The following is a 20,152-nucleotide window of genomic DNA, read 5'->3' as shown; positions in this document are numbered from 1 at the left end:
TCTCTAGAAAGGATCCATTCTTAGCAACAAATGTCTTGCCTTCGGATCTGTGATAGAATGTGTACCCAACAGTCTCCCTTGGGTACCCTGTGAAGACACATTTCTCCGATTTGGGTTCGAGCTTATCAGGTTGAAGCTTTTTCACATAAGCATCGCAGTCCCAAACTGTAAGAAACGACAACTTTGGTTTCTTGCCAAACCATAGTTCATAAGGCGTAGTCTCAACGGATTTAGACGGTGCCCTATTTAACGTGTGATAACCCACAAGTATAGGGGATCGCAACAGTTTTCGAGGGTAGAGTATTCAACCCAATTTTATTGATTCGACACAAGGGGAGCCAAAGAATATTCTCAAGTATTAGCAGCTGAGTTGTCAATTCAACCACACCTGGAAACTTAATATCTGCAGCAAGGTATTTAGTAGAAAAGTAATATGATAGTAGTGGTAACGGTAGCAAAAGGTAACGGTAGCAAAAGTAATATTTTTGGGTTTTATAGTGATGTAACAGTAGTAACGGAAAAGTAAATAAGCGAAGAACAATATATGGAAAGCTCGTAGGCAATGGATCGGTGATGGAGAATTATGCCGGATGCGGTTCATCATGTAACAGTCATAACATAGGGTGACACAGAACTAGCTCAGTTCATCAATGTAATGTAGGCATGTATTCCGAATATAGTCATACGTGCTTATGGAAAAGAACTTGCATGACATCTTTTGTCCTACCCTCCCGTGGCAGCAGGGTCCTAATGGAAACTAAGGGATATTAAGGCCTCCTTTTAATAGAGTACCGGAACAAAGCATTAGCACATAGTGAATACATGAACTCCTCAAACTACGGTCATCACCGGTAAGTATCCCGATTATTGTCACTTCGGGGTTAACGGATCATAACACATAATAGGGTGACTATAGACTTGCAAGATAGGATCAAGAACTCTCATATATTGATGAAAACATAATAGGTTCAGATCTGAAATCATGGCACTCGGGCCCTAGTGACAGGCATTAAGCATAGCAAAGTCATAGCAACATCAATCTCAGAACATAGTGGATACTAGGGATCAAACCCTAACAAAACTAACTCGATTACATGATAAATCTCATCCAACCCATCATCGTCCAGTAAGCCTACGATGGAATTACTCACGCACGGCGGTGAGCATCATGAAATTGGTGATGGAGGATGGTTGATGATGACAATGGCGACGGATTCCCCTCTCCGGAGCCCCGAACGGACTCCAGATCAGCCCTCCCGAGAGGTTTTAGGGCTTGGCGGCGGCTCCGTATCGTAAAACGTGATGAATACTTCTCTCTAAATTTTTTCTCCCCGAAACCAAATATATAGAGTTGGAGTTGAGGTCGGAGGATCTCCAGGGGGGCACGAGGTAGGGGGCGCGCCCTAGGGGGGCAGGCGCGGCCCCACCCTCGTGGACAGGTGGTGGGCCCCCTGGCCTTCATCTTTTGCGAGGATTTTTTATTATTTCTAAAAAGTTGCTCCGTGAAGTTTCAGGTCATTCCGAGAACGTTTGTTTCTGCATATAAATAACACCATGGTAATTCTGCTGAAAACAGCGCCCGTCCGGGTTAGTTCCATTCAAATCATGCAAGTTAGAGTCCAAAACAAGGGCAAAAGTGTTTGGAAAAGTAGATACGACGGAGACGTATCAACGTGAATGCAGCTGTCTCTAAAGCATAACCCCAAAACGATAGCGGTAAATCAGTAAGAGACGTCATAGATCGCACCATATCTAGTAAAGTACGATTACGACGTTCGGACACACCATTACGCTGTGGTGTTCCGGGTGGCGTGAGTTGCAAAACTATTCCACATTATTTCAAATGAATACCAAACTCGTAACTCAAATATTCTCCTCCACGATCAGATCGTAGAAACTTTATTTTCTTGTTACGATGATTTTCCACTTCATTCCAAAATTCTTTGAACTTTTCAAATGTTTTAGACTTATGTTTCTTCAAGAAGATATACCCATATCTTACTCAAATCATCTGTGAAGGTCAGAAAATAACGATACCTGCCGCGAGCCTCAACACTCATCGGACTGCATACGTCAGTATGTATTATTTCCAACAAGTCTGTTGCTCGCTCCATTGTTCCGGAGAACGGAGTCTTAGTCATCTTGCCCATGAGGAATGGTTCGCAAGCATCAACTGATTCATAATCAAGTGATTCCAAAAGCCCATCAGCATGGCCACAAATAAGTTGCACTATCATTATTAACTTTGCATCTTTTGGCTTCAATATTATGAATATGTGTATCACTACGATCGAGATTCAATAAACCATTCACCTTGGGTGTATGACCATTGAAGGTTTTATTCATGTAAACAGAACAACAATTATTCTCTGACTTTAAATGAATAACCGTATTGCAATAAACATGGTCAAATCATATTCATGCTTAACGCAAACACCAAATAACATTTATTTAAGTTCAACATTAATCCCGAAAGTATAGGGAGTGTGCGATGATGATCATATCAATCTTGGAACCACTTCCAACACACATCGTCACTTCACCCTTAACTAGTCTCTGTTCATTCTGCAACTCCCGTTTCGAGTTACTAATCTCAGCAACTGAATTAGTATCAAATACTGAGGGGTTGCTATAAACACTAGTAAAGTACACATCAATAACATGTATATCAAATATACCTTTGTTCACTTTGCCAACCTTCTTATCCGCCAAATACTTGGGACAGTTCTGCTTCCAGTGACTAGTCCCTTTGCAGTAGAAGCACTTAGTCTCAGGCTTAGGTCTAAACTTGGGCTTCTTCACTTGAGCAGCAACTTGCTTGCCGTTCTTCTTGAAGTTCCCCTTATCCCCTTTGCCCTTTTCTTGAAACTAGTGGTCTTGTCAACCATCAACACTTGATTCTTTTCTTGATTTCTACCTTCGTCGATTTCAGCATCACGAAGAGCTTAGGAATCATTTCCATTATCCCTTGCATATTATAGTTCATCATGAAGTTCTAGTAACTTGGTGATAGTGACTAGAGAACTCTGTCAATCACTATCTTATCTGGAAGATTAACTCCCACTTGATTCAAATGATTGTAGTACTCAGACATTCTGAGCACATGCTCACAAGCTGAGCTATTCTCCTCCATCTTGTAGGCAAAGTGCTTGTCAAAGGTCTCATACCTTTCGACAAGGTCATGAGTCTGAAATACTAATTTCAACTCTTGGAACATCTCATATGCTCCGTGGTGTTCAAAATGTCTTTGAAGCCCTGATTCTAAGCTGTAAAGCATGGTGCACTAAACTATCAAGTAGTCATCATATCGAGCTCGCCAAACATTCATAACGTCTGCATCTGCTCCTGCAATCGGTCTGTCACCTAGGGGTGCATCAAGGACATAATTGTTCTGTGCAGCAATGAGGATAATCCTTAGATCATGGATCCAGTCCGCATCATTGCTACTAACATATTTCAACTTAGTTTTTCTCTAGGAATATATCAAAATAAACGGGGAGCTACATCGCCAGCTATTGATCTACAACATAGTTATGCAAATACTATCAGGACTAAGTTCATGATAAATTAAAGTTCAATTAATCATATTTATGAACTCCCACTTAGATAGACATCCCTCTAATCATCTAAGTGATCACGTGATCCAAATCAACTAAACCATGACCGGTCATCACGTGAAATGGAGTAGTTTTCAATGGGGAACATCACTATGTTGATCATATCTACTATATGATTCACGCTCGACCTTTCGGTCTCAGTGTTCCGAGGCCATATATGCATATGCTAGGCTTGTCAAGTTTAACTTGAGTATTTCCGCGTGTGCAAAAGTGGCTTGCACCTGTTGTATGTGAACGTAGAGCTTATCACACCCAATCATCACGTGGTGTCTCGGCACGACAAACTTTGGCAACGGTGCATACTCAGGGAAAACACTTGTACCTTGAAATTTAGTGAGAGATCATGTTATAATGCTACCGCCGAACTAAGAAAAATAAGATGCATAAAGGATAAACATCACATGCAATCAAAATATGTGACATGATATGGCCATGATCATCTTGCGCCTTTGATCTCTATCTCCAAAGTACCGTCATGATCTCTATCGTTACCGGCATGACACCATGATCTCCATCATCTTGATCTCTATCAATGTGTCGTCACATGGTCGTCTCGCCAACTATTGCTTTTGCAACTATTGCTATCGCATAGCGATAAAGTAAAGCAATTACATGGCACTTGCATCTTATGCAATAAAGAGACAACCATAAGGCTTCTGCCAGTTGCCGATAACTTTAACAAAACATGATCATCTCATACAACAATTTATATCTCATCACGTCTTGACCATATCACATCACAACATGCCCTGCAAAAACAAGTTAGACGTCCTCTACTTTGTTGTTGCAAGTTTCACGTGGCTGCTACGGGCTAAGCAAGAACCGTTCTTACCTACGCATCAAAACCACAACGATATTTCGTCAAGTTAGTGTTGTTTTAACCTTCGACAAGGACCGGGTGTAGTCACACTTGGTTCAACTAAAGTTGGAGAAACTGACACCCGCCAACCACCTGTGTGTGAAGCACGTTGGTAGAACCAGTCTCGCGTAAGCGTACGCGTAATGTCGGTCCGGGCCGCTTCATCCAACAATATCGCCGAACCAAAGTATGACATGCTGGTAAGCAGTATGACTTGTATCGCCCGCAACTCACTTGTGTTCTACTCGTGCATATAACATCTAGGCATAAACCTGGCTCGGATCCCATTGTTGGGGAACGTAGTAATTTCAAAAAAATTCCTACGCACACGCAAGATCATGGTGATGCATAGCAACGAGAGGGGAGAGTATCGTCTACGTACCCTCGTAGACCGTAAGCGGAAGCGTTATGAGAACGCGGTTGATGTAGTTGTACATCTTCACGATCCGACCGATCCAAGTACCGAACGCACGGAACCTCCGAGTTCAGCACACGTTCAGCTCGATGACGTCCCACAAACTTCGATTCGGCAGAGCTTCATGGGAGAGTTCCGTCAGCACGACGGCATGATGACGGTGATGATGTTGCTACCGATGTAGGGCTTCGCCTAAGCACCACTATGATATGATCGAGGTGGATTATGGTGGAGGGGGGCACCGCACATGGCTTGGAACAATCAACTTGTGTGTCTATGGGGTGCCCCCTAGCCACGTATATAAAGGAGCAAGGGGAGGAGGCTGGCGGCCTCATAGGGTGCGCCCCAAGGGGGAATCCTACTCCTACTAGGAGTAGGTTCCCCCTTTCCTAGTCCAACTAGGAGGGGAAGGAAAGAGGAGGAGAGGAGAAGGAAAGAGGGGGCCGGCCCCCAAAGCCCTAAACCAATTCGGTTTGGGCCTAGGGGGTGCACTCCACACTTCCTTGCTGCCCTCTATTTCCACTAAAGCCCACGAAGGCCCATTGACCCTCCCGGTGAATTCCCGTAACTCTCCGGTACTCCGAAAAACACCTGAATCACTCGGAACCTTTTCGATGTCCGAATATAGTCGTCCAATATATCGGTCTTTACGTCTCGACCATTTCAAGACTCTGCGTCATGTCCCCGATCTCATTCGGACTCCGAACTACCTTTGGTACATCAAAACACATAAACTCATAATACTGATCATCATCGAACGTTAAGCGCGCGGACCCTACGGGTTCGAGAACTATGTAGACATGATCGAGACTCATCTCTGGTTAATAACCAATAGCGGAACCTGGATGCTCATATTGGCTCCTACATATTCTACGAAGATCTTTATCGGTAAAACCCCATAACTGTATACGTTGTTCCCTTTGTCATCGGTATGTTACTTGTCCGAGATTCGATCGTTGGTATCTCAATACCTAGTTCAATCTCGTTACCGGCAAGTCTCTTTACTCGTTTTGTAATGCATCATCCCGCAACTAACTCATTAGTCACATTGCTTGCAAGCACTACTAGGGAAAACCTTATACACAGAATCTTAGCAGCAGCGCGGTCTAAAACCAGACGCTACTGCTAATTAGCAGTAGCGAGCTTCAGAAAACCACACTACTAATAGCATGGTAGCAGTAGCAGTCTAGGTGAAACAAGTGCTACTACTATAATTGCCACGACGTTGCCCCCAGGCTAGATATAGTAGTAGCGCTCTTCCGAGGACGCGCTATTGCTAAAGTACTTAGTAGCAACGTTTTTTCTCAAAACACGCTACTGTTAAGTATTGCACCTAATTAAGTTTAGTCCCATACTGCTAAGCGAACAAGGTGTTTACCACCTTAAATATGTTACTTCTCAAACTATCTCGAGCACTTGGTCTTCATTGAACTATATGTGTAGAATTTGTGGCTGCAATATGAATCTTCACCTGTGCCTATACAGGTACTGTGAGGATTCATGTTGACTATTTAGATTCTACACAAAAAGATCAATGATGACCAATGTATATTTTTGAAGTTTTTACATGCTTAGCAGTAGCGTTTTTTCAGGGCAAAGCGCTACTGATATTATAAAACAGAAAGGAATAGCTGTAGCGCGTTTCACTTGACATGCTATAGCTAACTTAGCTATAGCGCGTTCCAGCAAAACGCGCTGTTGCTAGTTTGACTTAACCCCCAGCCGCGCGGGCTCAAAATTTCGCTAAGTCCTTCCCCTCCACTCCCCCCTCTCCCCCAACTGCTCCGTCGCCTCTGTCGCCCTGCCGCTCTCGACCTCACCGCCCCCGCCCGCCGCACACCCTCGACGCCGCCCTCCGCCGCGCGCCCGAGCCCCGACCCCATCCTCGACGCCGCCTGCCCCTCCCTCGCCGCAGTCACCATAAGGCTCTGCCTCTCCTCTCTCCTACCCTCCTCTCTCTCTGCTAGGGCAATTCATATATGTGTTGATGTTGTGTTGATGTTCATATGAACCCTAGGTGTTCATATGAACCCTAGATTTGTTTAGGGCAGTAGGCATTTTTTAGCATTTAGGAAAAATGATTAGCAATTTTTTTAGGAAATTAGCTAGGGATTTTTTTTATGAAAATGCCTAAACAGTAATTTCATTCAAAAAACAAAAAACAGAATTGCTTTTCTTTCAAAAACTTGGTTAAACTAATTGTTGCTATGTAAACAAAAAACAAGATTGTTGTTATATGATATATGTCATTGATGTTCATTTGCATATTCCATTATTGAAGTGGTTCGATTGTGCCCAAGTGGCTCTATTGTTTCCAGGGAATGAAGTCGAGTGGCCTATGTTTTGCCGGAATGTTGATTCATTTCCGTTCTGGAAAATTTCAGGTTCTCGATTTGTCCACTTTTTAGTAAAAGTCATGCCGAAATTTTCCGTGAATTTCGGCATGACTTGGGCTATAAACTAGGACATATCGAGTGCGCGGGATTTGCCGCACCGGGAAGGAGTCAACACTCCTGCAAAGCATAGGCCTTTTTTATGTCATTATTCATTTTATTAGGTATAGAATTAATTGACTAGATTTAATCGTAAGAACTAGTTGAATTAATAGAAATAGTTGAACATGTCACATTTGTTGTTATTTTTTTAGTTAAAGAAATTTTCCCCGCATCGATGTCGACAATGCCTATCCCGCATCCTAGTCGTCGAGTCGGCGGAGGACACCTGCATCACCAGATGGGCCATGTCCGGGATTGGGTTCCGCCGGGGTGGTACTAGGAGGCGCTACCTACCGGGGGGCGCATGTTGGTGAGGAGCCAGCCTGTGTCGTTGACCCGAACCTTCTTTGGTGGCGGTCGCGTGGGCCAGTGACGGTCCAGAGGCTCGAGGACCCCGTGGAGGTGGTGCGTCACCGTGTCAGTGAGGAGGACGAGCACGTCCGTCGCTACTTGTTTGCGTTGGAGCACAGGTTCTCCAATACCTGACAGGTTCTCCAGGGATCTCACTGGAGCTATGATCATGTGATGGTTCCTTCTCTTTGGGTGTCCACCGCCCGCGCCGATACCCGTCGTGCACTAGGGTTTTAGTTGTATTAGTGATGTTATATGTATGATACTATTTGGGATGTATTAGTGATGTTATATGTATGATACTATTTGGGATGTATTAGTGATAATATTCGACGATGTACGGACGCATGAGATGATTTACTTTTGCTTATTGAATGCATGCTAATTTGAATACTTATTTATTTTACGATTAGGTTTTTCTTATAGAATGCTCATGTCAATATGAGTCCTATAAGATATTTTGAGTATCCTGGTAGTTGTCTTTGATCGATTTTCAATTAATGTTTCAACTATGAACATAGGAAATGTCTGACAACGAAAAGGATTTCGGTATTTGCAAATGCTGTGAAGACGAGCGCGACCTGTGCGACGGAATCTTCCTAGATGATGATAGGCGCTTCAGCATCAAGCTGGACGTGAACTTCGAAGTGGATACAGTAAGTCACAACGACAAGTCTTTTTTCGTAATTAAGCATGACATCTGCTTCATTTGCTTCAACTTATAATTTAATTTTTTTACTATTCTACTAGCGTATCCCCTGCCATGCAAGAGTTTTTGTCTTGGATAAGATAGGTTTCAGTCGTACTATGGAGGTAAAGAAAGTTTACTTGAAGACCGAGCATGGTTGTATTTTCCACGCAAAATTATATAACGCAGACGACTACACCTATTTTGGATGCAAAACATGGCGAGCACTATGCAAGACTTATGCATTTGAGCCTGATATGGTTATCACCTTTGATATTCGTCCGGAAGATGATATTGACGGTAATATCGACATCTAGGTCGATGTGCAGACGCCTCCAGTTATACCATTACGTGAGTTTCTCAACCATATTTATGTCTTTGATATTGTTTATTCAAAAATAGTTGAGAACTAATTTCTATTGTCAGCTTATTTCCTGTCACAGCCCTAGAATTCTGCTTTGTAATTAGTTGCATCAGTGAGTGGCATCCATGCATCAGGTTTAATTTCCTTTTAAATGTGAATTGGGGAAAGTGGAAAGCCTCAGAGATCATTTCTAAAAATGATCAACATTAAAAATTGCTTCAAACAAACCCAAGAAAATGTTCCTGTTAAGCTATAAAAATATTGGGAAGAAGTAAAACTCAAACCAATAGTTTTGGAGTCTCACGGATATTTATTTTGGGCCTTTGAAATTAAATCAATAAGTATTTGACTTTTGGATTATATTCATTTTATATAGAATATATTTCAAAAGGCCTTGAAATTATTTATGTGCCTTTGGAAAAGTCCATAATGGCAACAGACAGATATTCAGAAGGTTTTGCCCTGCTTTGATTTACTTTGAATTTGAATCAGTGGCAAAATAATTAAAACAAAACAGAAAAACAGAAAATAGAAAACTAGAGAGAGATGAAAAACCTACCTGGCCACTTACCTGGCAGCCCAAGTAGGCGGCCCAGCACACCAGCACCCTGCCAGTCATCTTCGACCTCGCCGACCGAAGCAGCTGCGTGCTGGACGCACGCGTGCGTCGACGCCACCTCCTGCTTCACGCTGGAGGCTCATCCTCCTCCCTGTCCCCGCACCTGGAAACGCCCTCGATCCCCTCGGTCCCTCCCCCTTCCCTGGCCCTCTCCTCCCCTCCATCGCTCGTCCCCGAGCTCGGCCGGGAGCAGCCATGGCCGCCACCCGTCGTCCTCGCGGCCACCAGCCACCCCTCGCCACCCAAACGTACCCCCGAGCTTCGCCTCCATGCCCACGTCTCCCCACTGAAGCCCACGTCCTTGGAAGCACTGCAACATCGCCATCGGGCTCCTCCTCTTCCTCGGACGTCGACGACCACCGCCGTCGATTCGCTCCATCCAGTGCGCCCCCGCCCTCGCCGTCGCCTCTTCTTGAACCACCGTGAGCCACCGCCCCTTGTCCCTCTATCTTCCACGTGAAACCGCCCTCCAGTGAAGTTCCCCGCCGTGGCCAAGCTTCGGCTGCCGCTGTAGCTCGCCGCCGGCGTTGTTCCCGGCCACCCCGCGGCCTCTTGTCCGGTCCAATGGATGCGGGTGAGCAGGAGCTCCTTGCACATGCCCTCGGCACATCCATCCGATGCCGCAGCGCGATTCCGGCGTGTCTCCGCCGCACTGGATGGTCGCCGGCGGCCTCTTCCCGGCTGTGCTGACGTGGCTGGCTTAATTAGCCACTAATCACCTCCCCGTGCCATTGGCAGTGGGCCCCGCGTGTTAATTAAACCAGGACAGTTTATTTTAGGTTTAGTTAATTGGGTTAGCCACTATGTCAATGACATATGGGTCCCACACGTCGGGTTTGACTCCAGTCAACCCGTTTAACCTGCTGACATCACGGTGATGAAATGCTGACGCAATAATGTATTTTCTGGATTTAGTCTAATTTAAAATAGCCAGGGAATTCCAGAAAATAGTATAAACTTCTAAAAATCATAGAAATTCAACCATAACTCCAAATGAAACAAATTATATATGAAAAATGATCAGAAAAATCCAAAGAATCTGTTTATGGCATTTTCATGCATGTTAGAGCAACTTATATCCTCTATTTAGGAAAATTCAATTAAATGGCATTTAAGAAAGCACATATTGAGTTTGAATTTGAACCTAGTGTTCAAACCAACTCCATTTAACTTGTTGCTAGTTGCATTAGGCCAATCAATAGCATATTGCCATGTCACATTCATGCATCATATTGTTGCATTGCATTGATTGTGTCCTTCTCTGTTTGCCGGTAACCGTCCCCTCTCAGTCGACGATGTTTCCGACGACGTGATCGATGACACCGATGAAGAACTATATCATCTTCAGGAGTGCCAGGCAAGCAAAACCCCCTTGTTCATCCCGATATAATCCCACTCTCTCGCTCCTGCTCTCTTTTACTGCATTAGGACAACACCGATTCAACTGTTACATGCTGCGGTAGTTGAACCCCTTTCCTCTGCATGACCTGTCATTGCCACAGTAAATAGATGAAACCCACTAGCATGAGTAGGAGTTGTTTGAGCCCTGATGTGCCTGCTCATTCATGCTTGTTTGTAATGCCTGCTACTGCTTAGAGTTGAGTCAGGTCTGATTCATCGGGAATGAATTGGAACGTGGTGAACATATCCTACTGTTGAGAGCTAAGTGTGTGAACACGATTTGGTAAAGGTAGCGGTGAGAGGCCATGTAGGAGTACATGGTGGGTTGTCTCATTGCAGCCGTTCTCAGGAACTGAGTTCTGTGTTTGTGATCCATGAACAGTTACTACCACACATTGGGTTCCGGTAACTCGGCCCCTCTCGGCTTATTAATCAACTCGATCTTTGTCCAGGAGTTGCAACTAGTTTCTGGTGTTTGTAGGTAGTGTTAGTAGTCTACCAAGTGGCACCCGGTACAGGTGGGCTTGGGACAGACTAGGCACAGTGGCACGGTGTACCAAGTGGCACCCGGGTGGTGGGCTTGGGAACCCTGCACACATCATTTGGGGCCATGAGCGACACCCCGGCCGGATCTCCTTGCGGATGGAACCCGAATAGGCGATAAACCTGGACGAGAGACTTGTGTGGTTAGTCAGGTCGTGGCCGACTCCCTCACCAGGCTTCCGCTTGAAGGTTGCCGAGATACACGATGTGTACATGGTGGTAAGTGGCAAGAGCGTGTGTGAAGAAGTACACCCCTGCAGGGTTATCATTATCTATTCGAATAGCCGGATTCCTCGGATATGGAAACTTGGACCCCTTGCATAGTTCATAGTGTTGGGGAACGTTGTAGAAAACAAAAAATTTCCTACGGTTTCACCAAGATCCATCTAGGAGTTCATCTAGCAACGAGTGATTAGATGCATCTACGTACCTTGTAGATCGCGAGCGGAAGCGTTCAAAGAACGTGGATGAGGGAGTCGTACTCGACGTGATTCGAATCACCGAAGATCTTAGCACCGAACGGACGGCACCTCCGCGTTCAACACACGTACGGAACAGCCACGTCTCCTCCTTCTTGATCCAGCAAGGGCAGAGGAGAGGTTGAGGGAGATGGCACCAGCAGCAGCATGACGGCGTGGTGTTGATGGAGCTGCAGTACTCCGGCAGGGCTTCGCCAAGCACTATGGAGGAGGAGGGTGTGTTGGAGAGGGAGAAGGAGGCAACCAAAGGCGTGGGAGAAAAGCCCTCCATCCCTCACTATATATAGGAGGGCCAAGGGGGGGGGGGTGGCGCCGGCCCTAGGAGATCCAATCTCCTAGGGGGGTGCGGCCAAGGGGGAGGAATCCCTTCTCCCCAAGGCACCTAGGAGGTGCCTTCCCCTCCTAGGACTCTTCCTCCCTTGAAACCCTAGGCGCATGGGCCTCTTGGGGCTGGTGCCCTTGGCCCATGTAGGCCAAGGCGCACCCCCTACAGCCCATGTGGCCCCCCGGGACAGGTGGCCCCACCCGGTGGACCCCCGGGACCCTTCCGGTGGTCCCGGTACAATACTGATAACCCCGAAACTTGTCCCGATGCCCGAAACAGGACTTCCCATATATAAATCTTTACCTCCGGACCATTCCGGAACTCCTCGTGACGTCCGGGATCTCATCCGGGACTCCGAACAACATTCGGGTTACTGCATATACATATTCCTACAACCCTAGCGTCACCGAACCTTAAGTGTGTAGACCCTACGGGTTCGGGAGACATGTAGACATGACCGAGATCGCTCTCCGGTCAATAACCAACAGCGGGATCTGGATACCCATGTTGGCTCCCACATGCTCCACGATGATCTCATCGGATGAACCATGATGTCGAGGATTCAAGCAACCCCGTATGCAATTCCCTTTGTCAATCGGTATGTTACTTGCCCGAGATTCGATCGTCGGTATCCCAATACCTCGTTCAATATCGTTACCGGCAAGTCACTTTACTCGTACCATAATGCATGATCCCATGACCAGACACTTGGTCACTTTAAGCTCATTATGATGATGCATTACCGAGTGGGCCCAGCGATACCTCTCCGTCATACGGAGTGACAAATCCCAGTCTCGATCTGTGTCAACCCAACAGACACTTTTGGAGATACCTGTAGTGCACCTTTATAGTCACCCAGTTACGTTGTGACGTTTGGTACACCCAAAGCACTCCTACGGTATCCGGGAGTTACACGATCTCATGGTCAAAGGAAAAGATACTTGACATTGGAAAAGCTCTAGCAAACGAACTACACGATCTCACGCTATGCTTAGGATTGGGTCTTGTCCATCACATCATTCTCCTAATGATGTGATCCCATTATCAATGACATCCAATGTCCATAGCCAGGAAACCATGACTATCTATTGATCAACGAGCTAGTCAACTAGAGGCTTACTAGGGACATGGTGGTGTCTGTCATTCACACATGTATTACGATTTCCGGATAATACAATTATAGCATGAATAAAGACAATTATCATGAACAAAGAAATATAATAATAATGCTTTTATTATTGCCTCTAGGGCATATTTCCAACACATAGACAAGTGAAAGTGGATACTCTAAAATACGCAAGATAAGCATGAGTGCTATGGATGGCGTTCTCGTAGGGAGACGGAAGCGGATCCATAGTGGTGTATTAGTATGGTGAATATGTGGACTCATGTGCGCCACCTCAAAGAGTTACTTGCAGTCCTAGTTTAGGATAGACACTGAGTCAAAGCTGGCTTGCTGCAGTCAAACTCCACCATCCCCTTTGTTGATACTGATGCATATGTAGCTAGTTCTGATGTAAGTCTTGCTGGGTACATTTGTACTCATGTTTGCCTATTCTATGTTTTGCAGAGAGATGTCAGTCTCGCTAGTAGTTCCGTGTGGACTTTGACGTTTAGCTTGATACCTCAGCTACGATCTTGTGCCTCAGCAGGATCTGGTAGATAGTCAGACTTCTCAGCCTTTTCCATTTGTAGATGTCTGTACTCAGACATGTTAAGCTTCCGCATGTGCTTTGACTTGTATGCTCTGAATGTTGGGTCATGAGATCCATGTTTGTAATATCTCGCTCCTCGGAGCCTAATGAATAAATACTTGAGTCGTAGAGTTATGTTGTGATGCCATGTTGTATTTTCACATATCGAGCATATTGTGTGTATGATTGAAATGCTTGGTATGTGTGGGATCCGACAACCTAGTTGTTTATCCTTGGTAGCCTCTCTTATGGGGAAATGTAGGTCTTGTGCTTCCATGAGCCATAGTAGTCCGCTACATCCCGGTTCACTGGAGTCCTGTTAGCCCAGCACTACTGCTCCGGAACACTTGACTGGCCGGCATGTGATTCACTTCGTTCATGTGTCTGTCCCTTCAGGGAAATGTCATGTGGTGACATCCGGAGTCCTGCCTAGCCTGCTACAGCCCGGTTCACCGGAGTCCTGTTAGCCCAGTGCTACAGCCCGGATTCGCACGCTGCTAATCGACATGCTCGATGTTGATTCATGTATGCCTGTTCCCGTAAGTTAGTGCCACTTTGGGTTCACGACTAGTCATGTCGCCCCGGGTTCTCTGTCATATGGATGCTAGCGACACTATCATATACGTGAGCCAAAAGGCGCAAACGGTCCCGGGCCATGGTAAGGCGACACCCGTGGGGATACCGTGCGTGAGGCCGCAAAGTGATATAAGGTGTTACCAGCTAGATCGATGTGACTTGGAATCGGGGTCCTGACATTTCTGTTCAAGCAAACATGTCCAGCGCTTGGTAGACAGGACCTACTACTATCCTGGGGCTGAACTAAACTGCGAGGAGCTAAGTCATTATGTTTCATGGCTTGAGGATCTTGATACTGTCAAGACAAATTTTCTTCCTGCACTTAGAAATGTTAGTACTGAAAACATGTGAGCAATAGTGTTCGTAATGAACTACGGTCACATCTATTTAGGAAAGATGGTAAGATTTTTACTATTTGTCCTCAGTGCATCTTTTGCATACATTATTTTTAAGCTAAACTTCATTGCTAAGTATGTTACTATACGATGTTCTTCAACCGGGACTCCCGATGAATGTTGCGCCTCATGGGATCGAGACTAAAGGTACCATGAGTATTGTTAGCTTACGACCAAGATATCCTACAATGCACTTTAGTGCATTTAGGATTTCTAATAGTTAGCAATGCTTAATACTGAAAGACTGGACCAAATTTGTGATGGAGGAGCGCAGAGAAGTACAAGGGGGCAGCAATCAGAAGTGCAGCCCACGATTAGGAGATAGGTTCATCTGCATGCTCCAACTTGATAAAGGAGGAGAGCTACACATGTTTTATGTTATTTTACCTGAGAGAGAGCAGCAGGAGTGATTAGCTAGCTAGAAATGAGTTTGAAGATGATGATGTGCTACACTATGACTATGATGATTAAATAGCTAGTGTTGGTGATAATGACTATGATGATTATTATTAACTAGTGTTGGTGGTGATTAGATAGCTACCGCATATAGTGTAGGTGGTTATTAGCTAGCTAGAATGAGTTTGATCGGATGATGATGTGCTACACTATGACTATGGTGATTAAATAAATATTGTTGGTGGTAATGACTATGATGATGATTAAATAGCTTGTGCTGGTGGATTAGATTCAAGTGGAGGCAACATGTGGTGCACATCGAAAGTACTACTAGTCCAAACTAGATTAGCTTTGGATTAGTAGTATACTTTTGACATGCACCACATATTGCCTCCACTTGAACCTAATCCAACTTCATTTGACACACTGTTATGGACATAATGATATAAACCTCATAATTGGTTGAAACGATCGATATAGTTGACTAGAGGGGGGGGGTGAATAGGCAACTAACAATTTTTAACTTTTCTTTACCGAATTAAACTTTGCATCAAATTAGGTTTTCTAGACATGCAACTATGTGAGCAACCTATATGATGCAACAACGACAAGCACACAAGCAAGCAAGGGAAATAACACAAATAAGCTTGCACAAGTAAAGGTACGAGATAACCAAGAGTGGAGCCGGTGAATACGAGGATGTGTTACCGAAGTTCCTTCCTTTTGAGGGGAAGTACGTCTCCGTTGGAGCGGTGTGGAGGCACAATGCTCCCCAAGAAGCCACTAGAGCCACCGTATTCTCCTCGCGCCCTCACACAATGCGAGATGCCGTGATTCCACTATTGGTGCCCTTGGAGGCGGCGACCGGACCTTTACAAACAAGGTTGGGGCAATCTCCACAACTTAATAGGAGGCTCCCAACAACACCATGAAGCTTCACCACAATGGAATATGGCTCCGCGGTGACCTCAACCGTCTAGGGTGCTCAAACACCCAAGAGTAACAAGATCTGCAAGGGATTAATGGGGGGAATTGAATTTCTCTTGGTGGAAGTGTAGATCGAGGCCTTCTCAAACAATCCCTAGAAAATCAACAAGTTTGATTGGCTAGGAAGAGAGATCGGGCGAAAATGGAGCTTGGAGCAACAATGGAGCTTAGGGTTGGAAGAGGTAGTCAACTCGGAGAAGAAGATACCTCTTATATAGTGGAGAGACAAATCCAACCGTTATCCACTTAACCAGCCCGCGACATGCGGTACTACCGCGCCAGCCAAGTGGTACTACCGCAAGGGCTCACGGTACTACCGTAGCGAACTGCGGTACTACCGTGGCCACGGCAGGAGCTAGCCCAGGCTTGTAGCAACGAAGCTGGAGCGGTACTGCCGCTCGCGCGGTACTATCACACCCCCTTGCGGTACTACCACAAGGCAGGGTTGGACCAGCCTGGGAAGGCCGTGGACAAATAAAGAAACGCCCGTGGCCAGTTCCGCTGATTATCAAATAGTGCAAAAATCCGACACGGTACTACCGCTGAAGGCAAGCGGTACTACCGCGCAGGGAGCGGATGTAAAAAATTACATCCGTCCCTACTTCCGCTTATGGCGTCGTGCCGGACTAGGACTCACGGTACTATGGCTCGCAAGGAGTGGTACTACCATGACCTCCTATGGTACTACCGCAAAGGCCTGCGGTACTACCGCTCCAAAGAGCAGTACTACCGCAAGCCCCAGAACAACGACACTAGGAATTCTTCTTTTTGCACATGAAGAAACGGAGGATGCTCCAAAGGCTAAGGGAAAGGTGGTGCAAAGAGGATTAAACGTGTACGTGATGATTCCACCCAAACCTTTCCAAAGCGGACCCCCTCTTAATAGTACGGCTTTCCTACGACTCAAATCCACCGAAAAAGGAATGTAGAAAAACACTGTCTTCAATAATCTTCGAGGGGCTCCTAACCGTCTTGTGCCTAGTAATGAAATATCTGAAATACTCGAGACACACGATTAGTCCGCAAATGCATTGTCATCAATCACCAAAACACCTTAGGGATAAATATGCCCTTACAATCTCCCCCTTTTTGGTGGATTGATGACAATACGGGATTTGCACAAGGGAGAAAGAATAGAACATGAGCAAACCATACATCTCTAAAATATAGACGGGCTCCCCCTAGATGTGTGCTATTTAGATGAGTGCTTTGGACTGCACGGCACACATACTAGGATCAACACTCCCCCTATATTTTATAGACATGGCATATCTTGCAATAATAATGCTAACACTAAGCACGATAGTAAATAAGAGCATAAACTAAGTAGCACAATATATCATAAGCTCAGTAAGGTGTGATAGATAGAGTGCATATGTCTTACACCATATGATAGATAAGTCTCACAAGCTCAAATAAACTCAAATCAAACCAACAAGGTTCAACAGACCAAACACAAGCGAAGCAAACACGACACGACATGGAAAATCCCTACACTCTATCCCCTTTGGCATTGAGACGCCAAAAAGGCAGAGCGGACACCTACAACACAAGTGGTGGCTCAAGCGGAGTAGTCGCTTGCACGGTCTTCGTCGGACTCGGCAGCGGGGATGGGCTCCTCCTCAGAATCAGTCCACTTGTAGCCTTATTTTGCCATCCATTCGGCCTCTGGAGTGATGTGCTCCTCGGAGCCGCCAGAAACATCCTCTCCAAAAACCTTCATGATCTTATTGTCGCGGCGGCAACTCTCTTTGGAGGCCATGTGCGTCCGATACTGCCCCTTGGCCTGCATGCAGAACAAGGCCTTCATCTTGGCCTTCAGCTTCTTCGCCCATGAGGGCTCAGTGGAGGGAGGTGCATATCCCGCAGAGCTGTCCTCAGCTACATTGTCCTCCTTAATCTCCTCCTCCTCAACAGCCCTCTTAGCAGCCTCAGCCTCGGCATGAGTAGTAGTGTTAGCCCACTGGGGCTTGATGCGGAGTTTGATGGAGTCATGATGGATCCAGTCAGGGGCCAAAAACTCCTCATTGGGATAGAGCTTCTCCCAAGTCTTCGATATCAGGAGGAACAGATATGGACCATAGATGGGTACCTTGCGGGTGAACACCGCGAACCGAAGCTCGCACCACATGATATGTGAGACATCAAGTGGTTGAGTCTGAGAAACGCGTGCCTCCTCACAAATGAGAAACATGTCCACAAGAAAGGCATGCACCTTGTCCTTGTACCCAACGCGAGGAAAGAGGGAGTGGCGGAAGATCCGGTGCATGATGTCAAGGAACGGGTTGAGAACCCACGTCGACTTGCCACTGGCCAGTTTCTTCTCAACATAGAACGGCAGAAGCTTGTCCTTGCTAGCTGACTCGGCATTGGCATGAGGGCGAACACCAACAGGCGTGTGGAGCCTCTCATCAGGCACTCTGAGCAAATCCATGAACTCCTTCCAAGTAGCAGTCAACTGACGTCCATTGGTCATCCAGGTCATCTTCCGATCCTCCCTAGAATGGAAGTGGACCGAAGCAAAGAACTGGGCCACCAGCTTGGGGTCATAGTCCAGGTGGAAAGAGATCACATCCTCAATGGCAAACTGCTCCACGAGATCCAAGGCCTCACCAAAGTAGTGACGATGCTTATCATCCCTCATGTGATGCATGTCGATCCAGTGCACATCCACATATAGATTCTTCTTGGCCTTGATCACATCCAAGTAAATGAGATTCTGTTGCTTGGTCCAGAATAGTTCATTCCCTCTTAAGTTTGCACGAGGATTCGCATAAGGGTTGATCTTCCTTCGAGAAACAAACTCAGCAAGAGGTATCTCATCCATGTCCTTTGATGGTTCCTTGAACTTGCTAGCGGTGGTCTTGACATTGCGCTTAGGGGCATTGGAGCCCTCTGGAACATCCTCTTGGTTGCGCAGACATTTGGAACCCGTGTCATGGCTTGGATTGGAACGACGAGCAGGGACACCGGAGCCACCACCTAAGACACACACAAAACACAAACACACACGAGAAGCGAGACGGGTCAAAACAAAGATCACGGCAAAACACAAGAAACCAATAGAAAGTGCATATGGTAATTTCCATGAAGAAGATTTGACAGCAGCGGTAGTACTGCGTGTTCGCGCGGTACTAAAATTTTAGTGCCGCTCCTAGTCGCAGTAGTACCACGTGGTGGCACGGTAGTACCAGGGCTCGGAGCGGCAGTAGAACTTTAGTACCACGGCCCGCGCGATAGTACTGCGCCTGAGGAGCGGTAGTACCGTACGGGCGGTAGTACTGCACCTGTTATGCGGTAGTACCGCACGACATCAGATCCGAACGAATGAATGAATCTGAGAACAACCGCAACAACGAGGCCGTACTACAGTTGATCAAATCTACCATGGGACAACATATCAAGTACACTCTCTACGCATCACTACTCTCCTACATCCTACTCTTGCAAAGATTTGGCCTAAAATCTCAAGAACAACATGCATCTCCCCAAAAACCTAGAAGCGAAAGCACGAACAAAAGAGAGAGGTATTTGGGGAGAGACCTTGATCCATGGCAATAGGAAGTGGTGGGAACGATCCCATCGGTCGAAATCCGAGGAGAGCGGCCAGGGACGGAGATCCGGCGAGGGTCTCCGGCGCCGTTCTTGAGCAGGAGAGGGAGAGAGGCGGCGGGGAGAGAAACAGACGAATGGGTATGGGGGAGTTGGAACTCCCCCTGCCTGGGTCTTAACCCCCATGCGCCCTCGACAGTGCGGTAGTACCGCACGTCATCGTGGTAGTATCGCTCGGGCGGAAGTGCCACGCCGAAGTGGTAGTACCACTCCCCCAGGCGGCAGTAAAAAATTACTGCCGCACTGGGTGCGGAAGTACCGTGCGCTCCACAAGCGGTAGTACCGTGGCAGGCCATGGTAGTACCGTGAGCTCAAGAAGATGCAAGTTTCAAACAA

This window comes from Triticum urartu, chromosome 3, assembly GCF_003073215.2.
Source record: "Triticum urartu cultivar G1812 chromosome 3, Tu2.1, whole genome shotgun sequence".
NCBI classification, from domain to species: Eukaryota; Viridiplantae; Streptophyta; class Magnoliopsida; order Poales; family Poaceae; genus Triticum; species Triticum urartu.
This window is presented reverse-complemented; position numbering follows the sequence as displayed.